Genomic DNA, 20,664 nt, shown 5'->3' with positions numbered 1-20,664 from the left:
TTTATCCAGTTCCATGAATGGGAAAAAAAAGTCACCATTACTTAATAGAGTAATTCATGTGGTCCAGCTAAATCATCATCAAAAGAATTGTTAAGACTATACTTTCAGGGATCATTTCTATAGGCAATGATGGGAGAAATGTGTTTGAAAGTGTCCAAACTCACCAACCACCATGATGAGTTTTAGGGCTTTCTTCTCAGCATGAAGGCAGTTGGCAACTCTGTTTCATACAGATGTTGTTTGCTTTTGATGACTGTGCCTCTTCTTCAACTAGAAGAAGTGGTGGAAGAGAGCTCATTCAGAGTGGTTGATTCTTTAATATCAATAATAGATTACTTGTTTGTTCTCTAAAACAGAGCTTTTGTCAAAATTAGGTGCACTTTAATGTACTTGGGAAATGCATGTGTTGATTTCCTTACATTGTGTTTTTAGAATGCTCTCCATTAAAGACCAAATATATGTCTAAAAATAATCTTTTATTTTTTGAAGAATTATATAGTTTTATCAGGGCTAAAGTGTTATACAAATAAGGGTTTTAACATAGAATTATCTTATTGTAGTATATTGTTTTACTGTGCATAGAGTGTTTTGCAAAGCTAAAATTCATGTTATTCAAGCTTTACGTTTACAAGCCACTGCTTATTTTTTTTTGTAATCTTAGAAAGGATAGATTTAGTTTACAATTAGATTTTAGATTGAAATAATAGTGCATCAAGTGTTTCAATGCTAAATCTTCAATATATTCAATTGTATTTTGGGCCACAAAACATAATGCCTGTAAAAATGTCAATCCTTTGACCAATACTGTTTTAAAAATCTCAGTTTGCAGAGAAACCCATGTTATATTTATATTCGACTCATGAGATTTGTCTAGAAGTTCAGGTAATTGGAAAAGTACTATTGTTGACAAAACCTTTATCCAGTTCCATGAATGGGACAAAAAAGTCACCATTCCTTAAAAGAGTAATTCATGTGGTCCAGCTAAATCATCATCAAAAGAATTGTTAAGACTATACTTTCAGGGATCATTTCCATAGGCTATGATGGGAGAAATGTGTTTGAAAGTGTCCAAACTCACCAACCACCATGATGAGTTTTAGGGCTTTCTTCTCAGCATGAAGGAAGTTGGCAACTCTGTTTCATACAGATGTTGTTTGATTTTGATGACTGTGCCTCTACTTCAACTAGAAGAAGTGGTGGAAGAGAGCTCATTCAGAGTGGTTGATTCTTTTCTATAAAATCAATAATAGATTACTTGTTTGTTCTCTAAATCAGAGCTTTTATCAAAATTAGGTGCACTTAAATGTACTTGGGAAATGCATGTGTTGATTTTCTTACATTGTGTTTTTAGAATGCTCTCCAGTAAAGAACAAATATCTGTCTAAAAATAATCTTTTATTTTTTGAAGAATTATATAGGTTATTGAGGGCTAAAGTGTTATAAAAATAAGGGTTTTAACATAGAATTATCTTATTGTAGTATATTGTTTTACTGTGCATAGAGTGTTTTGCAAAGCTAAAATTCATGTTATTCAAGCTTTACATTTACAAGCCACTGCTTAATTTTTTTTGCAATCTTAGAAAGGATAGATTTAATTTACAATTAGATTTTAGATTGAAATAATAGTGCATCAAGTGTTTCAATGCTAAATCTTCAATATATTCAATTGTATTTTTGGACAGAAAACATAATGCCTGTAAAAATGTCAATCCTTTGACCAATACTGTTTTAAAAATCTCAGTTTGCAGAGAAACCCATGTCATATTTATATTCGACTCATGAGATTTGTCTAGAAGATCAGGTAATTGGAAAAGTACTATTGTTGACAAAATCTTTATCCAGTTCCATGAATGGGACAAAAAAGTCACCATTACTTAAAAGAGTAATTCATGTGGTCCAGCTAAATCATCATCAAAAGAATTGTTAAGACTATACTTTTAGGGATCATTTTTATAGGTAATGATGGGAGAAATGTGTTTGAAAGTGTCCAAACTTACCAACCACCATGATGAGTTTTAGGGCTTTCTTCTCAGCATGAAGGCAGTTGGCAACTCTGTTTCATACAGATGTTGTTTGCTTTTGATGACTGTGCCTCTTCTTCAACTAGAAGAAGTGGTGGAAGAGAGCTCATTCAGAGTGGTTGATTACTTTCTTTAATATCAATAATAGATTACTTGTTTGTTCTCTAAAACAGAGCTTTTGTCAAAATTAGGTGCACTTAAATGTACTTGGGAAATGCATGGGTTGATTTCCTTACATTGTGTTTTTAGAATGCTCTCCATTAAAGACCAAATATATGTCTAAAAATAATCTTTTATTTTTTTAAGAATTATATAGTTTTATGAGGGCTAAAGTGTTATAGAAATAAGGGTTTTAACATAGAATTATCTTATTGTAGTTTATTGTTTTACTGTGCATAGAGTGTTTTGCAAAGCTAAAATTCATGTTATTCAAGCTTTACATTTACAGGCCACTGCTTAATTTTTTTTGCAATCTTAGAAAGGATAGATTTAATTTACAATTAGATTTTAGATTGAAATAATAGTGCATCAAGTGTTTCAATGCTAAATCTTCAATATATTCAATTGTATTTTGGGCCACAAAACATAATGCCTGTAAAAATGTCAATCCTTTGACCAATACTGTTTTAAAAATCTCAGTTTGCAGAGAAACCCATGTCATATTTATATTCGACTCATGAGATTTGTCTAGAAGATCAGGTAATTGGAAAAGTACTATTGTTGACAAAATCTTTATCCAGTTCCATGAATGGGACAAAAAAGTCACCATTACTTAAAAGAGTAATTCATGTGGTCCAGCTAAATCATCATCAAAAGAATTGTTAAGACTATACTTTCAGGGATCATTTCTATAGGCAATGATGGGAGAAATGTGTTTGAAAGTGTCCAAACTCACCAACCACCATGATGAGTTTTAGGGCTTTCTTCTCAGCATGAAGGCTGTTGGCAACTCTGTTTCATACAGATGTTGTTTGCTTTTGATGACTGTGCCTCTTCTTCAACTAGAAGAAGTGGTGGAAGAGAGCTCATTCAGAGTGGTTGATTACTTTCTTTAAAATCAATTATAGATTACTTGTTTGTTCTCTAAAACAGAGGTTTTGTCAAAATTAGGTGCACTTAAATGTACTTGGGAAATGCATGTGTTGATTTTCTTACATTGTGTTTTTAGAATGCTGTCCAGTAAAGAACAAATATCTGTCTAAAAATAATCTTTTATTTTTTGAAGAATTATATAGGTTTATGAGGGCTAAAGTGTTATACAAATAAGGGTTTTAACATAGAATTATCTTATTGTAGTATATTGTTTTACTGTGCATAGAGTGTTTTGCAAAGCTAAAATTCATGTTATTCAAGCTTTACGTTTACAAGCCGCTGCTTATTTTTTTTTGCAATCTTAGAAAGGATAGATTTAGTTTACAATTAGATTTTAGATTGAAATAATAGTGCATCAAGTGTTTCAATGCTAAATCTTCAATATATTCAATTGTATTTTGGGCCACAAAACATAATGCCTGTAAAAATGTCAATCCTTTGACCAATACTGTTTTAAAAATCTCAGTTTGCAGAGAAACCCATGTTATATTTATATTCGACTCATGAGATTTGTCTAGAAGTTCAGGTAATTGGAAAAGTACTATTGTTGACAAAACCTTTATCCAGTTCCATGAATGGGACAAAAAAGTCACCATTCCTTAAAAGAGTAATTCATGTGGTCCAGCTAAATCATCATCAAAAGAATTGTTAAGACTATACTTTCAGGGATCATTTCTATAGGCTATGATGGGAGAAATGTGTTTGTAAGTGTCCAAACTCACCAACCACCATGATGAGTTTTAGGGCTTTCTTCTCAGCATGAAGGAAGTTGGCAACTCTGTTTCATACAGATGTTGTTTGCTTTTGATGACTGTGCCTCTTCTTCAACTAGAAGAAGTGGTGGAAGAGAGCTCATTCAGAGTGGTTGATTACTTTCTTTAATATCAATAATAGATTACTTGTTTGTTATCTAAAACAGAGCTTTTGTCAAAATTAGGTGCACTTTAATGTACTTGGGAAATAAATGTGTTGATTTCCTTACATTGTGTTTTTAGAATGCTCTCCATTAAAGACCAAATATATGTCTAAAAATAATCTTTTATTTTTTGAAGAATTATATAGTTTTATGAGGGCTAAAGTGTTATAGAAATAAGGGTTTTAACATAGAATTATCTTATTGTAGTTTATTGTTTTACTGTGCATAGAGTGTTTTGCAAAGCTAAAATTCATGTTGTTCAAGCTTTACATTTACAGGCCACTGCTTAATTTTTTTTGCAATCTTAGAAAGGATAGATTTAATTTACAATTAGATTTTAGATTGAAATAATAGTGCATCAAGTGTTTTAATGCTAAATCTTCAATATATTCAATTGTATTTTGGGCCACAAAACATAATGCCTGTAAAAATGTCAATCCTTTGACCAATACTGTTTTAAAAATCTCAGTTTGCAGAGAAACCCATGTCATATTTATATTCGACTCATGAGATTTGTCTAGAAGATCAGGTAATTGGAAAAGTACTATTGTTGACAAAATCTTTATCCAGTTCCATGAATGGGAAAAAAAAGTCACCATTACTTAATAGAGTAATTCATGTGGTCCAGCTAAATCATCATCAAAAGAATTGTTAAGACTATACTTTCAGGGATCATTTCTATAGGCAATGATGGGAGAAATGTGTTTGAAAGTGTCCAAACTCACCAACCACCATGATGAGTTTTAGGGCTTTCTTCTCAGCATGAAGGCAGTTGGCAACTCTGTTTCATACAGATGTTGTTTGCTTTTGATGACTGTGCCTCTTCTTCAACTAGAAGAAGTGGTGGAAGAGAGCTCATTCAGAGTGGTTGATTCTTTAATATCAATAATAGATTACTTGTTTGTTCTCTAAAACAGAGCTTTTGTCAAAATTAGGTGCACTTTAATGTACTTGGGAAATGCATGTGTTGATTTCCTTACAATGTGTTTTTAGAATGCTCTCCATTAAAGACCAAATATATGTCTAAAAATAATCTTTTATTTTTTGAAGAATTATATAGTTTTATCAGGGCTAAAGTGTTATACAAATAAGGGTTTTAACATAGAATTATCTTATTGTAGTATATTGTTTTACTGTGCATAGAGTGTTTTGCAAAGCTAAAATTCATGTTATTCAAGCTTTACGTTTACAAGCCACTGCTTTTTTTTTTTTGTAATCTTAGAAAGGATAGATTTAGTTTACAATTAGATTTTAGATTGAAATAATAGTGCATCAAGTGTTTCAATGCTAAATCTTCAATATATTCAATTGTATTTTGGGCCACAAAACATAATGCCTGTAAAAATGTCAATCCTTTGACCAATACTGTTTTAAAAATCTCAGTTTGCAGAGAAACCCATGTTATATTTATATTCGACTCATGAGATTTGTCTAGAAGTTCAGGTAATTGGAAAAGTACTATTGTTGACAAAACCTTTATCCAGTTCCATGAATGGGACAAAAAAGTCACCATTCCTTAAAAGAGTAATTCATGTGGTCCAGCTAAATCATCATCAAAAGAATTGTTAAGACTATACTTTCAGGGATCATTTCCATAGGCTATGATGGGAGAAATGTGTTTGAAAGTGTCCAAACTCACCAACCACCATGATGAGTTTTAGGGCTTTCTTCTCAGCATGAAGGAAGTTGGCAACTCTGTTTCATACAGATGTTGTTTGATTTTGATGACTGTGCCTCTACTTCAACTAGAAGAAGTGGTGGAAGAGAGCTCATTCAGAGTGGTTGATTCTTTTCTATAAAATCAATAATAGATTACTTGTTTGTTCTCTAAATCAGAGCTTTTATCAAAATTAGGTGCACTTAAATGTACTTGGGAAATGCATGTGTTGATTTCCTTACATTGTGTTTTTAGAATGCTCTCCATTAAAGACCAAATATATGTCTAAAAATAATCTTTTATTTTTTGAAGAATTATATAGTTTTATGAGGGCTAAAGTGTTATAGAAATAAGGGTTTTAACATAGAATTATCTAATTGTAGTTTATTGTTATACTGTGCATAGAGTGTTTTGCAAAGCTAAAATTCATGTTATTCAAGCTTTACATTTACAAGCCACTGCTTAATTTTTTTTGCAATCTTAGAAGGATAGATTTAATTTACAATTAGATTTTAGATTGAAAAAATAGTGCATCAAGTGTTTCAATGCTAAATCTTCAATATATTCAATTGTATTTTTGGCCACAAAACATAATGCCTGTAATAATGTCAATCCTTTGACCAATACTGTTTTAAAAATCTCAGTTTGCAGAGAAACCCATGTCATATTTATATTCGACTAATGAGATTTGTCTAGAAGATCAGGTAATTGGAAAAGTACTATTGTTGACAAAATCTTTATCCAGTTCCATGAATGGGAAAAAAAAGTCACCATTACTTAATAGAGTAATTCATGTGGTCCAGCTAAATCATCATCAAAAGAATTGTTAAGACTATACTTTCAGGGATCATTTCTATAGGCAATGATGGGAGAAATGTGTTTGAAAGTGTCCAAACTCACCAACCACCATGATGAGTTTTAGGGCTTTCTTCTCAGCATGAAGGCAGTTGGCAACTCTGTTTCATACAGATGTTGTTTGCTTTTGATGACTGTGCCTCTTCTTCAACTAGAAGAAGTGGTGGAAGAGAGCTCATTCAGAGTGGTTGATTACTTTCTTTAATATCAATAATAGATTACTTGTTTGTTCTCTAAAACAGAGCTTTTGTCAAAATTAGGTGCACTTTAATGTACTTGGGAAATGCATGTGTTGATTTCCTTACATTGTGTTTTTAGAATGCTCTCCATTAAAGACCAAATATATGTCTAAAAATAATCTTTTATTTTTTGAAGAATTATATAGTTTTATCAGGGCTAAAGTGTTATACAAATAAGGGTTTTAACATAGAATTATCTTATTGTAGTATATTGTTTTACTGTGCATAGAGTGTTTTGCAAAGCTAAAATTCATGTTATTCAAGCTTTACGTTTACAAGCCACTGCTTATTTTTTTTTGTAATCTTAGAAAGGATAGATTTAGTTTACAATTAGATTTTAGATTGAAATAATAGTGCATCAAGTGTTTCAATGCTAAATCTTCAATATATTCAATTGTATTTTGGGCCACAAAACATAATGCCTGTAAAAATGTCAATCCTTTGACCAATACTGTTTTAAAAATCTCAGTTTGCAGAGAAACCCATGTTATATTTATATTCGACTCATGAGATTTGTCTAGAAGTTCAGGTAATTGGAAAAGTACTATTGTTGACAAAACCTTTATCCAGTTCCATGAATGGGACAAAAAAGTCACCATTCCTTAAAAGAGTAATTCATGTGGTCCAGCTAAATCATCATCAAAAGAATTGTTAAGACTATACTTTCAGGGATCATTTCCATAGGCTATGATGGGAGAAATGTGTTTGAAAGTGTCCAAACTCACCAACCACCATGATGAGTTTTAGGGCTTTCTTCTCAGCATGAAGGAAGTTGGCAACTCTGTTTCATACAGATGTTGTTTGATTTTGATGACTGTGCCTCTACTTCAACTAGAAGAAGTGGTGGAAGAGAGCTCATTCAGAGTGGTTGATTCTTTTCTATAAAATCAATAATAGATTACTTGTTTGTTCTCTAAATCAGAGCTTTTATCAAAATTAGGTGCACTTAAATGTACTTGGGAAATGCATGTGTTGATTTCCTTACATTGTGTTTTTAGAATGCTCTCCATTAAAGACCAAATATATGTCTAAAAATAATCTTTTATTTTTTTAAGAATTATATAGTTTTATGAGGGCTAAAGTGTTATAGAAATAAGGGTTTTAACATAGAATTATCTAATTGTAGTTTATTGTTATACTGTGCATAGAGTGTTTTGCAAAGCTAAAATTCATGTTATTCAAGCTTTACATTTACAAGCCACTGCTTAATTTTTTTTGCAATCTTAGAAAGGATAGATTTAATTTACAATTAGATTTTAGATTGAAAAAATAGTGCATCAAGTGTTTCAATGCTAAATCTTCAATATATTCAATTGTATTTTTGGCCACAAAACATAATGCCTGTAATAATGTCAATCCTTTGACCAATACTGTTTTAAAAATCTCAGTTTGCAGAGAAACCCATGTCATATTTATATTCGACTAATGAGATTTGTCTAGAAGATCAGGTAATTGGAAAAGTACTATTGTTGACAAAACCTTTATCCAGTTCCATGAATGGGACAAAAAAGTCACCATTACTTAATAGAGTAATTCATGTGGTCCAGCTAAATCATCATCAAAAGAATTGTTAAGACTATACTTTCAGGGATCATTTCTATAGGCAATGATGGGAGAAATGTGTTTGAAAGTGTCCAAACTCACCAACCACCATGATGAGTTTTAGGGCTTTCTTCTCAGCATGAAGGCAGTTGGCAACTCTGTTTCATACAGATGTTGTTTGCTTTTGATGACTGTGCCTCTTCTTCAACTAGAAGAAGTGGTGGAAGAGAGCTCATTCAGAGTGGTTGATTACTTTCTTTAATATCAATAATAGATTACTTGTTTGTTCTCTAAAACAGAGCTTTTGTCAAAATTAGGTGCACTTTAATGTACTTGGGAAATGCATGTGTTGATTTCCTTACATTGTGTTTTTAGAATGCTCTCCATTAAAGACCAAATATATGTCTAAAAATAATCTTTTATTTTTTGAAGAATTATATAGTTTTATGAGGGCTAAAGTGTTATACAAATAAGGGTTTTAACATAGAATTATCTTATTGTAGTATATTGTTTTACTGTGCAAAGATTGTTTTGCAAAGCTAAAATTCATGTTATTCAAGCTTTATGTTTACAAGCCACTGCTTATTTTTTTTTGCAATCTTAGAAAGGATAGATTTAGTTTACAATTAGATTTTAGATTGAAATAATAGTGCATCAAGTGTTTCAATGCTAAATCTTCAATATATTCAATTGTATTTTGGGCCACAAAACATAATGCCTGTAAAAATGTCAATCCTTTGACCAATACTGTTTTAAAAATCTCAGTTTGCAGAGAAACCCATGTTATATTTATATTCGACTCATGAGATTTGTCTAGAAGATCAGGTAATTGGAAAAGTACTATTGTTGACAAAACCTTTATCCAGTTCCATGAATGGGACAAAAAAGTCACCATTCCTTAAAAGAGTAATTCATGTGGTCCAGCTAAATCATCATCAAAAGAATTGTTAAGACTATACTTTCAGGGATCATTTCTATAGGCTATGATGGGAGAAATGTGTTTGAAAGTGTCCAAACTCACCAACCACCATGATGAGTTTTAGGGCTTTCTTCTCAGCATGAAGGAAGTTGGCAACTCTGTTTCATACAGATGTTGTTTGATTTTGATGACTGTGCCTCTACTTCAACTAGAAGAAGTGGTGGAAGAGAGCTCATTCAGAGTGGTTGATTCTTTTCTATAAAATCAATAATAGATTACTTGTTTGTTCTCTAAATCAGAGCTTTTGTCAAAATTAGGTGCACTTAAATGTACTTGGGAAATGCATGTGTTGATTTCCTTACATTGTGTTTTTAGAATGCTGTCCATTAAAGACCAAATATATGTCTAAAAATAATCTTTTATTTTTTTAAGAATTATATAGTTTTATGAGGGCTAAAGTGTTATAGAAATAAGGGTTTTAACATAGAATTATCTAATTGTAGTTTATTGTTATACTGTGCATAGAGTGTTTTGCAAAGCTAAAATTCATGTTATTCAAGCTTTACATTTACAAGCCACTGCTTAATTTTTTTTGCAATCTTAGAAAGGATAGATTTAATTTACAATTAGATTTTAGATTGAAAAAATAGTGCATCAAGTGTTTCAATGCTAAATCTTCAATATATTCAATTGTATTTTTGGCCACAAAACATAATGCCTGTAAAAATGTAAATCCTTTGACCAATAATGTTTTAAAAATCTCAGTTTGCAGAGAAACCCATGTCATATTTATATTCGACTCATGAGATTTGTCTAGAAGATCAGGTAATTGGAAAAGTACTATTGTTGACAAAATCTTTATCCAGTTCCATGAATGGGAAAAAAAAGTCACCATTACTTAATAGAGTAATTCATGTGGTCCAGCTAAATCATCATCAAAAGAATTGTTAAGACTATACTTTCAGGGATCATTTCTATAGGCAATGATGGGAGAAATGTGTTTGAAAGTGTCCAAACTCACCAACCACCATGATGAGTTTTAGGGCTTTCTTCTCAGCATGAAGGCAGTTGGCAACTCTGTTTCATACAGATGTTGTTTGCTTTTGATGACTGTGTCTCTTCTTCAACTAGAAGAAGTGCTGGAAGAGAGCTCATTCAGAGTGGTTGATTACTTTCTTTAATATCAATAATAGATTACTTGTTTGTTCTCTAAAACAGAGCTTTTGTCAAAATTAGGTGCACTTTAATGTACTTGGGAAATGCATGTGTTGATTTCCTTACATTGTGTTTTTAGAATGCTCTCCATTAAAGACCAAATATATGTCTAAAAATAATCTTTTATTTTTTGAAGAATTATATAGTTTTATGAGGGCTAAAGTGTTATAGAAATAAGGGTTTTAACATAGAATTCTCTTATTGTAGTTTATTGTTTTACTGTGCATAGAGTGTTTTGCAAAGCTAAAATTCATGTTATTCAAGCTTTACATTTACAGGCCACTGCTTAATTTTTTTTGCAATCTTAGAAAGGATAGATTTAATTTACAATTAGATTTTAGATTGAAATAATAGTGCATCAAGTGTTTTAATTCTAAATCTTCAATATATTCAATTGTATTTTGGGCCACAAAACATAATGCCTGTAAAAATGTCAATCCTTTGACCAATACTGTTTTAAAAATCTCAGTTTGCAGAGAAACCCATGTCATATTTATATTCGACTCATGAGATTTGTCTAGAAGATCAGGTAATTGGAAAAGTACTATTGTTGACAAAATCTTTATCCAGTTCCATGAATGGGAAAAAAAAGTCACCATTACTTAATAGAGTAATTCATGTGGTCCAGCTAAATCATCATCAAAAGAATTGTTAAGACTATTCTTTCAGGGATCATTTCTATAGGCAATGATGGGAGAAATGTGTTTGAAAGTGTCCAAACTCACCAACCACCATGATGAGTTTTAGGGCTTTCTTCTCAGCATGAAGGCAGTTGGCAACTCTGTTTCATACAGATGTTGTTTGCTTTTGATGACTGTGCCTCTTCTTCAACTAGAAGAAGTGGTGGAAGAGAGCTCATTCAGAGTGGTTGATTCTTTAATATCAATAATAGATTACTTGTTTGTTCTCTAAAACAGAGCTTTTGTCAAAATTAGGTGCACTTTAATGTACTTGGGAAATGCATGGGTTGATTTCCTTACATTGTGTTTTTAGAATGCTCTCCATTAAAGACCAAATATATGTCTAAAAATAATCTTTTATTTTTTGAAGAATTATATAGTTTTATCAGGGCTAAAGTGTTATACATATAAGGGTTTTAACATAGAATTATCTTATTGTAGTATATTGTTTTACTGTGCATAGAGTGTTTTGCAAAGCTAAAATTCATGTTATTCAAGCTTTACGTTTACAAGCCACTGCTTATTTTTTTTTGTAATCTTAGAAAGGATAGATTTAGTTTACAATTAGATTTTAGATTGAAATAATAGTGCATCAAGTGTTTCAATGCTAAATCTTCAATATATTCAATTGTATTTTGGGCCACAAAACATAATGCCTGTAAAAATGTCAATCCTTTGACCAATACTGTTTTAAAAATCTCAGTTTGCAGAGAAACCCATGTTATATTTATATTCGACTCATGAGATTTGTCTAGAAGATCAGGTAATTGGAAAAGTACTATTGTTGACAAAATCTTTATCCAGTTCCATGAATGGGAAAAAAAAGTCACCATTACTTAATAGAGTAATTCATGTGGTCCAGCTAAATCATCATCAAAAGAATTGTTAAGACTATACTTTCAGAGATCATTTCTATAGGCAATGATGGGAGAAATGTGTTTGAAAGTGTCCAAACTCACCAACCACCATGATGAGTTTTAGGGCTTTCTTCTCAGCATGAAGGCAGTTGGCAACTCTGTTTCATACAGATGTTGTTTGCTTTTGATGACTGTGCCTCTTCTTCAACTAGAAGAAGTGGTGGAAGAGAGCTCATTCAGAGTGGTTGATTACTTTCTTTAAAATCAATAATAGATTACTTGTTTGTTCTCTAAAACAGAGCTTTTGTCAAAATTAGGTGCACTTAAATGTACTTGGGAAATGCATGTGTTGATTTTCTTACATTGTGTTTTTAGAATGCTCTCCAGTAAAGAACAAATATCTGTCTAAAAATAATCTTTTATTTTTTGAAGAATTATATAGGTTAATGAGGGCTAAAGTGTTATAAAAATAAGGGTTTTAACATAGAATTATCTTATTGTAGTATATTGTTTTACTGTGCATAGAGTGTTTTGTAAAGCTAAAATTCATGTTATTCAAGCTTTACATTTACAAGCCACTGCTTAATTTTTTTGCAATCTTAGAAAGGATAGATTTAATTTACAATTAGATTTTAGATTGAAATAATAGTGCATCAAGTGTTTCAATGCTAAATCTTCAATATATTCAATTGTATTTTTGGCCACAAAACATAATGCCTGTAAAAATGTCAATCCTTTGACCAATACTGTTTTAAAAATCTCAGTTTGCAGAGAAACCCATGTCATATTTATATTCGACTCATGAGATTTGTCTAGAAGATCAGGTAATTGGAAAAGTACTATTGTTGACAAAATCTTTATCCAGTTCCATGAATGGGACAAAAAAGTCACCATTACTTAAAAGAGTTTTTCATGTGGTCCAGCTAAATCATCATTAAAAGAATTGTTAAGACTATACTTTCAGGGATCATTTCTATAGGCAATGATGGGAGAAATGTTTTTGAAAGTGTCCAAACTCACCAACCACCATGATGAGTTTTAGGGCTTTCTTCTCAGCATGAAGGCAGTTGGCAACTCTGTTTCATACAGATGTTGTTTGCTTTTGATGACTGTGCCTCTTCTTCAACTAGAAGAAGTGGTGGAAGAGAGCTCATTCAGAGTGGTTGATTACTTTCTTTAATATCAATAATAGATTACTTGTTTGTTCTCTAAAACAGAGCTTTTGTCAAAATTAGGTGCACTTAAATCTACTTGTGAAATGCATGTGTTGATTTCCTTACATTGTGTTTTTAGAATGCTCTCCATTAAAGACCAAATATATGTCTAAAAATAATCTTTTATTTTTTTAAGAATTATATAGTTTTATGAGGGCTAAAGTGTTATAGAAATAAGGGTTTTAACATAGAATTATCTTATTGTAGTTTATTGTTTTACTGTGCATAGAGTGTTTTGCAAAGCTAAAATTCATGTTATTCAAGCTTTACATTTACAAGCCACTGCTTAATTTTTTTTGCAATCTTAGAAAGGATAGATTTAATTTACAATTAGATTTTTGATTGAAATAATAGTGCATCAAGTGTTTCAATGCTAAATCTTCAATATATTCAATTGTATTTTTGGACAGAAAACATAATGCCTGTAAAAATGTCAATCCTTTGACCAATACTGTTTTAAAAATCTCAGTTTGCAGAGAAACCCATGTCATATTTATATTCGACTCATGAGATTTGTCTAGAAGATCAGGTAATTGGAAAAGTACTATTGTTGACAAAATCTTTATCCAGTTCCATGAATGGGACAAAAAAGTCACCATTACTTAAAAGAGTAATTCATGTGGTCCAGCTAAATCATCATCAAAAGAATTGTTAAGACTATACTTTTAGGGATCATTTTTATAGGTAATGATGGGAGAAATGTGTTTGAAAGTGTCCAAACTTACCAACCACCATGATGAGTTTTAGGGCTTTCTTCTCAGCATGAAGGCAGTTGGCAACTCTGTTTCATACAGATGTTGTTTGCTTTTGATGACTGTGCCTCTTCTTCAACTAGAAGAAGTGGTGGAAGAGAGCTCATTCAGAGTGGTTGATTACTTTCTTTAATATCAATAATAGATTACTTGTTTGTTCTCTAAAACAGAGCTTTTGTCAAAATTAGGTGCACTTAAATGTACTTGGGAAATGCATGGGTTGATTTCCTTACATTGTGTTTTTAGAATGCTCTCCATTAAAGACCAAATATATGTCTAAAAATAATCTTTTATTTTTTTAAGAATTATATAGTTTTATGAGGGCTAAAGTGTTATAGAAATAAGGGTTTTAACATAGAATTATCTTATTGTAGTTTATTGTTTTACTGTGCATAGAGTGTTTTGCAAAGCTAAAATTCATGTTATTCAAGCTTTACATTTACAGGCCACTGCTTAATTTTTTTTGCAATCTTAGAAAGGATAGATTTAATTTACAATTAGATTTTAGATTGAAATAATAGTGCATCAAGTGTTTCAATGCTAAATCTTCAATATATTCAATTGTATTTTGGGCCACAAAACATAATGCCTGTAAAAATGTCAATCCTTTGACCAATACTGTTTTAAAAATCTCAGTTTGCAGAGAAACCCATGTTATATTTATATTCGACTCATGAGATTTGTCTAGAAGTTCAGGTAATTGGAAAAGTACTATTGTTGACAAAACCTTTATCCAGTTCCATGAATGGGACAAAAAAGTCACCATTCCTTAAAAGAGTAATTCATGTGGTCCAGCTAAATCATCATCAAAAGAATTGTTAAGACTATACTTTCAGGGATCATTTCTATAGGCTATGATGGGAGAAATGTGTTTGTAAGTGTCCAAACTCACCAACCACCATGATGAGTTTTAGGGCTTTCTTCTCAGCATGAAGGAAGTTGGCAACTCTGTTTCATACAGATGTTGTTTGCTTTTGATGACTGTGCCTCTTCTTCAACTAGAAGAAGTGGTGGAAGAGAGCTCATTCAGAGTGGTTGATTACTTTCTTTAATATCAATAATAGATTACTTGTTTGTTATCTAAAACAGAGCTTTTGTCAAAATTAGGTGCACTTTAATGTACTTGGGAAATAAATGTGTTGATTTCCTTACATTGTGTTTTTAGAATGCTCTCCATTAAAGACCAAATATATGTCTAAAAATAATCTTTTATTTTTTGAAGAATTATATAGTTTTATGAGGGCTAAAGTGTTATAGAAATAAGGGTTTTAACATAGAATTATCTTATTGTAGTTTATTGTTTTACTGTGCATAGAGTGTTTTGCAAAGCTAAAATTCATGTTATTCAAGCTTTACATTTACAGGCCACTGCTTAATTTTTTTTGCAATCTTAGAAAGGATAGATTTAATTTACAATTAGATTTTAGATTGAAATAATAGTGCATCAAGTGTTTTAATGCTAAATCTTCAATATATTCAATTGTATTTTGGGCCACAAAACATAATGCCTGTAAAAATGTCAATCCTTTGACCAATACTGTTTTAAAAATCTCAGTTTGCAGAGAAACCCATGTCATATTTATATTCGACTCATGAGATTTGTCTAGAAGATCAGGTAATTGGAAAAGTACTATTGTTGACAAAATCTTTATCCAGTTCCATGAATGGGAAAAAAAAGTCACCATTACTTAATAGAGTAATTCATGTGGTCCAGCTAAATCATCATCAAAAGAATTGTTAAGACTATACTTTCAGGAATCATTTCTATAGGCAATGATGGGAGAAATGTGTTTGAAAGTGTCCAAACTCACCAACCACCATGATGAGTTTTAGGGCTTTCTTCTCAGCATGAAGGCAGTTGGCAACTCTGTTTCATACAGATGTTGTTTGCTTTTGATGACTGTGCCTCTTCTTCAACTAGAAGAAGTGCTGGAAGAGAGCTCATTCAGAGTGGTTGATTCTTTAATATCAATAATAGATTACTTGTTTGTTCTCTAAAACAGAGCTTTTGTCAAAATTAGGTGCACTTTAATGTACTTGGGAAATGCATGTGTTGATTTCCTTACATTGTGTTTTTAGAATGCTCTCCATTAAAGACCAAATATATGTCTAAAAATAATCTTTTATTTTTTGAAGAATTATATAGTTTTATCAGGGCTAAAGTGTTATACAAATAAGGGTTTTAACATAGAATTATCTTATTGTAGTTTATTGTTTTACTGTGCATAGAGTGTTTTGCAAAGCTAAAATTCATGTTATTCAAGCTTTACATTTACAAGCCACTGCTTAATTTTTTTTGCAATCTTAGAAAGGATAGATTTAATTTACAATTAGATTTTAGATTGAAAAAATAGTGCATCAAGTGTTTCAATGCTAAATCTTCAATATATTCAATTGTATTTTTGGCCACAAAACATAATGCCTGTAAAAATGTCAATCCTTTGACCAATACTGTTTTAAAATCTCAGTTTGCAGAGAAACCCATGTCATATTTATATTCGACTCATGAGATTTGTCTAGAAGATCAGGTAATTGGAAAAGTACTATTGTTGACAAAATCTTTATCCAGTTCCATGAATGGGAAAAAAAAGTCACCATTACTTAATAGAGTAATTCATGTGGTCCAGCTAAATCATCATCAAAAGAATTGTTAAGACTATACTTTCAGAGATCATTTCTATAGGCAATGATGGGAGAAATGTGTTTGAAAGTGTCCAAACTCACCAACCACCATGATGAGTTTTAGGGCTTTCTTCTCAGCATGAAGGCAGTTGGCAACTCTGTTTCATACAGATGTTGTTTGCTTTTGATGACTGTGCCTCTTCTTCAACTAGAAGAAGTGGTGGAAGAGAGCTCATTCAGAGTGGTTGATTACTTTCTTTAATATCAATAATAGATTACTTGTTTGTTCTCTAAAACAGAGCTTTTGTCAAAATTAGGTGCACTTAAATCTACTTGTGAAATGCATGTGTTGATTTCCTTACATTGTGTTTTTAGAATGCTCTCCATTAAAGACCAAATATATGTCTAAAAATAATCTTTTATTTTTTTAAGAATTATATAGTTTTATGAGGGCTAAAGTGTTATAGAAATAAGGGTTTTAACATAGAATTATCTTATTGTAGTTTATTGTTTTACTGTGCATAGAGTGTTTTGCAAAGCTAAAATTCATGTTATTCAAGCTTTACATTTACAAGCCACTGCTTAATTTTTTTTGCAATCTTAGAAAGGATAGATTTAATTTACAATTAGATTTTAGATTGAAATAATAGTGCATCAAGTGTTTCAATGCTAAATCTTCAATATATTCAATTGTATTTTTGGACAGAAAACATAATGCCTGTAAAAATGTCAATCCTTTGACCAATACTGTTTTAAAAATCTCAGTTTGCAGAGAAACCCATGTTATATTTATATTCGACTCATGAGATTTGTCTAGAAGTTCAGGTAATTGGAAAAGTACTATTGTTGACAAAACCTTTATCCAGTTCCATGAATGGGACAAAAAAGTCACCATTCCTTAAAAGAGTAATTCATGTGGTCCAGCTAAATCATCATCAAAAGAATTGTTAAGACTATACTTTCAGGGATCATTTCTATAGGCTATGATGGGAGAAATGTGTTTGTAAGTGTCCAAACTCACCAACCACCATGATGAGTTTTAGGGCTTTCTTCTCAGCATGAAGGAAGTTGGCAACTCTGTTTCATACAGATGTTGTTTGCTTTTGATGACTGTGCCTCTTCTTCAACTAGAAGAAGTGGTGGAAGAGAGCTCATTCAGAGTGGTTGATTACTTTCTTTAATATCAATAATAGATTACTTGTTTGTTATCTAAAACAGAGCTTTTGTCAAAATTAGGTGCACTTTAATGTACTTGGGAAATAAATGTGTTGATTTCCTTACATTGTGTTTTTAGAATGCTCTCCATTAAAGACCAAATATATGTCTAAAAATAATCTTTTATTTTTTGAAGAATTATATAGTTTTATGAGGGCTAAAGTGTTATAGAAATAAGGGTTTTAACATAGAATTATCTTATTGTAGTTTATTGTTTTACTGTGCATAGAGTGTTTTGCAAAGCTAAAATTCATGTTATTCAAGCTTTACATTTACAGGCCACTGCTTAATTTTTTTTGCAATCTTAGAAAGGATAGATTTAATTTACAATTAGATTTTAGATTGAAATAATAGTGCATCAAGTGTTTTAATGCTAAATCTTCAATATATTCAATTGTATTTTGGGCCACAAAACATAATGCCTGTAAAAATGTCAATCCTTTGACCAATACTGTTTTAAAAATCTCAGTTTGCAGAGAAACCCATGTCATATTTATATTCGACTCATGAGATTTGTCTAGAAGATCAGGTAATTGGAAAAGTACTATTGTTGACAAAATCTTTATCCAGTTCCATGAATGGGAAAAAAAAGTCACCATTACTTAATAGAGTAATTCATGTGGTCCAGCTAAATCATCATCAAAAGAATTGTTAAGACTATACTTTCAGGGATCATTTCTATAGGCAATGATGGGAGAAATGTGTTTGAAAGTGTCCAAACTCACCAACCACCATGATGAGTTTTAGGGCTTTCTTCTCAGCATGAAGGCAGTTGGCAACTCTGTTTCATACAGATGTTGTTTGCTTTTGATGACTGTGCCTCTTCTTCAACTAGAAGAAGTGGTGGAAGAGAGCTCATTCAGAGTGGTTGATTCTTTAATATCAATAATAGATTACTTGTTTGTTCTCTAAAACAGAGCTTTTGTCAAAATTAGGTGCACTTTAATGTACTTGGGAAATGCATGTGTTGATTTCCTTACATTGTGTTTTTAGAATGCTCTCCATTAAAGACCAAATATATGTCTAAAAATAATCTTTTATTTTTTGAAGAATTATATAGTTTTATCAGGGCTAAAGTGTTATACAAATAAGGGTTTTAACATAGAATTATCTTATTGTAGTATATTGTTTTACTGTGCATAGAGTGTTTTGCAAAGCTAAAATTCATGTTATTCAAGCTTTACGTTTACAAGCCACTGCTTATTTTTTTTTGTAATCTTAGAAAGGATAGATTTAGTTTACAATTAGATTTTAGATTGAAATAATAGTGCATCAAGTGTTTCAATGCTAAATCTTCAATATATTCAATTGTATTTTGGGCCACAAAACATAATGCCTGTAAAAATGTCAATCCTTTGACCAATACTGTTTTAAAAATCTCAGTTTGCAGAGAAACCCATGTTATATTTATATTCGACTCATGAGATTTGTCTAGAAGTTCAGGTAATTGGAAAAGTACTATTGTTGACAAAACCTTTATCCAGTTCCATGAATGGGACAAAAAAGTCACCATTCCTTAAAAGAGTAATTCATGTGGTCCAGCTAAATCATCATCAAAAGAATTGTTAAGACTATACTTTCAGGGATCATTTCCATAGGCTATGATGGGAGAAATGTGTTTGAAAGTGTCCAAACTCACCAACCACCATGATGAGTTTTAGGGCTTTCTTCTCAGCATGAAGGAAGTTGGCAACTCTGTTTCATACAGATGTTGTTTGATTTTGATGACTGTGCCTCTACTTCAACTAGAAGAAGTGGTGGAAGAGAGCTCATTCAGAGTGGTTGATTCTTTTCTATAAAATCAATAATAGATTACTTGTTTGTTCTCTAAATCAGAGCTTTTATCAAAATTAGGTGCACTTAAATGTTCTTGGGAAATGCATGTGTTGATTTTCTTACATTGTGTTTTTAGAATGCTCTCCAGTAAAGAACAAATATCTGTCTAAAAATAATCTTTTATTTTTTGAAGAATTATATAGGTTATTGAGGGCTAAAGTGTTATAAAAATAAGGGTTTTAACATAGAATTATCTTATTGTAGTATATTGTTTTACTGTGCATAGAGTGTTTTGCAAAGCTAAAATTCATGTTATTCAAGCTTTACATTTACAAGCCACTGCTTAATTTTTTTTGCAATCTTAGAAAGGATAGATTTAATTTACAATTAGATTTTAGATTGAAATAATAGTGCATCAAGTGTTTCAATGCTAAATCTTCAATATATTCAATTGTATTTTTGGACAGAAAACATAATGCCTGTAAAAATGTCAATCCTTTGACCAATACTGTTTTAAAAATCTCAGTTTGCAGAGAAACCCATGTCATATTTATATTCGACTCATGAGATTTGTCTAGAAGATCAGGTAATTGGAAAAGTACTATTGTTGACAAAATCTTTATCCAGTTCCATGAATGGGAAAAAAAAGTCACCATTACTTAAAAGAGTAATTCATGTGGTCCAGCTAAATCATCATCAAAAGAATTGTTAAGACTATACTTTTAGGGATCATTTTTATAGGTAATGATGGGAGAAATGTGTTTGAAAGTGTCCAAACTTACCAACCACCATGATGAGTTTTAGGGCTTTCTTCTCAGCATGAAGGCAGTTGGCAACTCTGTTTCATACAGATGTTGTTTGCTTTTGATGACTGTGCCTCTTCTTCAACTAGAAGAAGTGGTGGAAGAGAGCTCATTCAGAGTGGTTGATTACTTTCTTTAATATCAATAATAGATTACTTGTTTGTTCTCTAAAACAGAGCTTTTGTCAAAATTAGGTGCACTTAAATGTACTTGGGAAATGCATGGGTTGATTTCCTTACATTGTGTTTTTAGAATGCTCTCCATTAAAGACCAAATATATGTCTAAAAA

At 31.3% G+C, this 20,664-nt stretch overlaps 23 non-coding genes across 23 annotated transcripts; all 23 read left to right on the top strand.

Moving 5' to 3' along the window:
- Positions 1-92: 92 nt before the first annotated feature.
- Positions 93-308, top strand: LOC148539453 (small nucleolar RNA U3). The gene has a single exon (XR_015870637.1). It is a non-coding gene; the product is annotated as a small nucleolar RNA U3 (small nucleolar RNA).
- A 698-nt stretch (positions 309-1,006) lies between these two features.
- LOC148539452 (small nucleolar RNA U3) lies at positions 1,007-1,222 on the top strand. The gene has a single exon (XR_015871055.1). It is a non-coding gene; the product is annotated as a small nucleolar RNA U3 (small nucleolar RNA).
- Positions 1,223-1,925: 703 nt separating this feature from the next.
- Positions 1,926-2,141, top strand: LOC148539451 (small nucleolar RNA U3). The gene has a single exon (XR_015870923.1). It is a non-coding gene; the product is annotated as a small nucleolar RNA U3 (small nucleolar RNA).
- A 703-nt stretch (positions 2,142-2,844) lies between these two features.
- LOC148539450 (small nucleolar RNA U3) lies at positions 2,845-3,060 on the top strand. The gene has a single exon (XR_015870833.1). It is a non-coding gene; the product is annotated as a small nucleolar RNA U3 (small nucleolar RNA).
- A 703-nt stretch (positions 3,061-3,763) lies between these two features.
- Positions 3,764-3,979, top strand: LOC148539449 (small nucleolar RNA U3). Its single transcript, XR_015870532.1, has one exon. It is a non-coding gene; the product is annotated as a small nucleolar RNA U3 (small nucleolar RNA).
- A 703-nt stretch (positions 3,980-4,682) lies between these two features.
- LOC148539448 (small nucleolar RNA U3) lies at positions 4,683-4,898 on the top strand. Its single transcript, XR_015870634.1, has one exon. It is a non-coding gene; the product is annotated as a small nucleolar RNA U3 (small nucleolar RNA).
- A 698-nt stretch (positions 4,899-5,596) lies between these two features.
- On the top strand, positions 5,597-5,812 carry LOC148539447 (small nucleolar RNA U3). The gene has a single exon (XR_015871053.1). It is a non-coding gene; the product is annotated as a small nucleolar RNA U3 (small nucleolar RNA).
- A 702-nt stretch (positions 5,813-6,514) lies between these two features.
- LOC148539446 (small nucleolar RNA U3) lies at positions 6,515-6,730 on the top strand. The gene has a single exon (XR_015870632.1). It is a non-coding gene; the product is annotated as a small nucleolar RNA U3 (small nucleolar RNA).
- Positions 6,731-7,433: 703 nt separating this feature from the next.
- On the top strand, positions 7,434-7,649 carry LOC148539445 (small nucleolar RNA U3). Its single transcript, XR_015871051.1, has one exon. It is a non-coding gene; the product is annotated as a small nucleolar RNA U3 (small nucleolar RNA).
- A 703-nt stretch (positions 7,650-8,352) lies between these two features.
- Positions 8,353-8,568, top strand: LOC148539444 (small nucleolar RNA U3). The gene has a single exon (XR_015870630.1). It is a non-coding gene; the product is annotated as a small nucleolar RNA U3 (small nucleolar RNA).
- A 703-nt stretch (positions 8,569-9,271) lies between these two features.
- Positions 9,272-9,487, top strand: LOC148539443 (small nucleolar RNA U3). Its single transcript, XR_015870995.1, has one exon. It is a non-coding gene; the product is annotated as a small nucleolar RNA U3 (small nucleolar RNA).
- Positions 9,488-10,190: 703 nt separating this feature from the next.
- On the top strand, positions 10,191-10,406 carry LOC148539442 (small nucleolar RNA U3). Its single transcript, XR_015870906.1, has one exon. It is a non-coding gene; the product is annotated as a small nucleolar RNA U3 (small nucleolar RNA).
- A 703-nt stretch (positions 10,407-11,109) lies between these two features.
- LOC148539441 (small nucleolar RNA U3) lies at positions 11,110-11,325 on the top strand. Its single transcript, XR_015870546.1, has one exon. It is a non-coding gene; the product is annotated as a small nucleolar RNA U3 (small nucleolar RNA).
- Positions 11,326-12,023: 698 nt separating this feature from the next.
- On the top strand, positions 12,024-12,239 carry LOC148539440 (small nucleolar RNA U3). Its single transcript, XR_015870819.1, has one exon. It is a non-coding gene; the product is annotated as a small nucleolar RNA U3 (small nucleolar RNA).
- A 702-nt stretch (positions 12,240-12,941) lies between these two features.
- Positions 12,942-13,157, top strand: LOC148539439 (small nucleolar RNA U3). Its single transcript, XR_015870787.1, has one exon. It is a non-coding gene; the product is annotated as a small nucleolar RNA U3 (small nucleolar RNA).
- A 703-nt stretch (positions 13,158-13,860) lies between these two features.
- Positions 13,861-14,076, top strand: LOC148539438 (small nucleolar RNA U3). The gene has a single exon (XR_015870920.1). It is a non-coding gene; the product is annotated as a small nucleolar RNA U3 (small nucleolar RNA).
- A 703-nt stretch (positions 14,077-14,779) lies between these two features.
- On the top strand, positions 14,780-14,995 carry LOC148539437 (small nucleolar RNA U3). The gene has a single exon (XR_015870529.1). It is a non-coding gene; the product is annotated as a small nucleolar RNA U3 (small nucleolar RNA).
- A 703-nt stretch (positions 14,996-15,698) lies between these two features.
- Positions 15,699-15,914, top strand: LOC148539436 (small nucleolar RNA U3). The gene has a single exon (XR_015870845.1). It is a non-coding gene; the product is annotated as a small nucleolar RNA U3 (small nucleolar RNA).
- Positions 15,915-16,611: 697 nt separating this feature from the next.
- On the top strand, positions 16,612-16,827 carry LOC148539435 (small nucleolar RNA U3). Its single transcript, XR_015870816.1, has one exon. It is a non-coding gene; the product is annotated as a small nucleolar RNA U3 (small nucleolar RNA).
- A 703-nt stretch (positions 16,828-17,530) lies between these two features.
- Positions 17,531-17,746, top strand: LOC148539434 (small nucleolar RNA U3). The gene has a single exon (XR_015870527.1). It is a non-coding gene; the product is annotated as a small nucleolar RNA U3 (small nucleolar RNA).
- Positions 17,747-18,449: 703 nt separating this feature from the next.
- On the top strand, positions 18,450-18,665 carry LOC148539433 (small nucleolar RNA U3). Its single transcript, XR_015870628.1, has one exon. It is a non-coding gene; the product is annotated as a small nucleolar RNA U3 (small nucleolar RNA).
- A 698-nt stretch (positions 18,666-19,363) lies between these two features.
- Positions 19,364-19,579, top strand: LOC148539432 (small nucleolar RNA U3). The gene has a single exon (XR_015871049.1). It is a non-coding gene; the product is annotated as a small nucleolar RNA U3 (small nucleolar RNA).
- Positions 19,580-20,282: 703 nt separating this feature from the next.
- LOC148539431 (small nucleolar RNA U3) lies at positions 20,283-20,498 on the top strand. Its single transcript, XR_015870918.1, has one exon. It is a non-coding gene; the product is annotated as a small nucleolar RNA U3 (small nucleolar RNA).
- The last annotated feature ends 166 nt before the right edge of the window (positions 20,499-20,664 follow it).

This window comes from Taudactylus pleione, unplaced genomic scaffold (assembly GCF_031769625.1).
Source record: "Taudactylus pleione unplaced genomic scaffold, aTauple2 ptg000026l, whole genome shotgun sequence".
Taxonomy (NCBI): domain Eukaryota; kingdom Metazoa; phylum Chordata; class Amphibia; order Anura; family Myobatrachidae; genus Taudactylus; species Taudactylus pleione.
The sequence above is the reverse complement of the archived record's forward strand: the minus strand, read 5'-3'. Positions and strand labels throughout refer to the sequence as shown.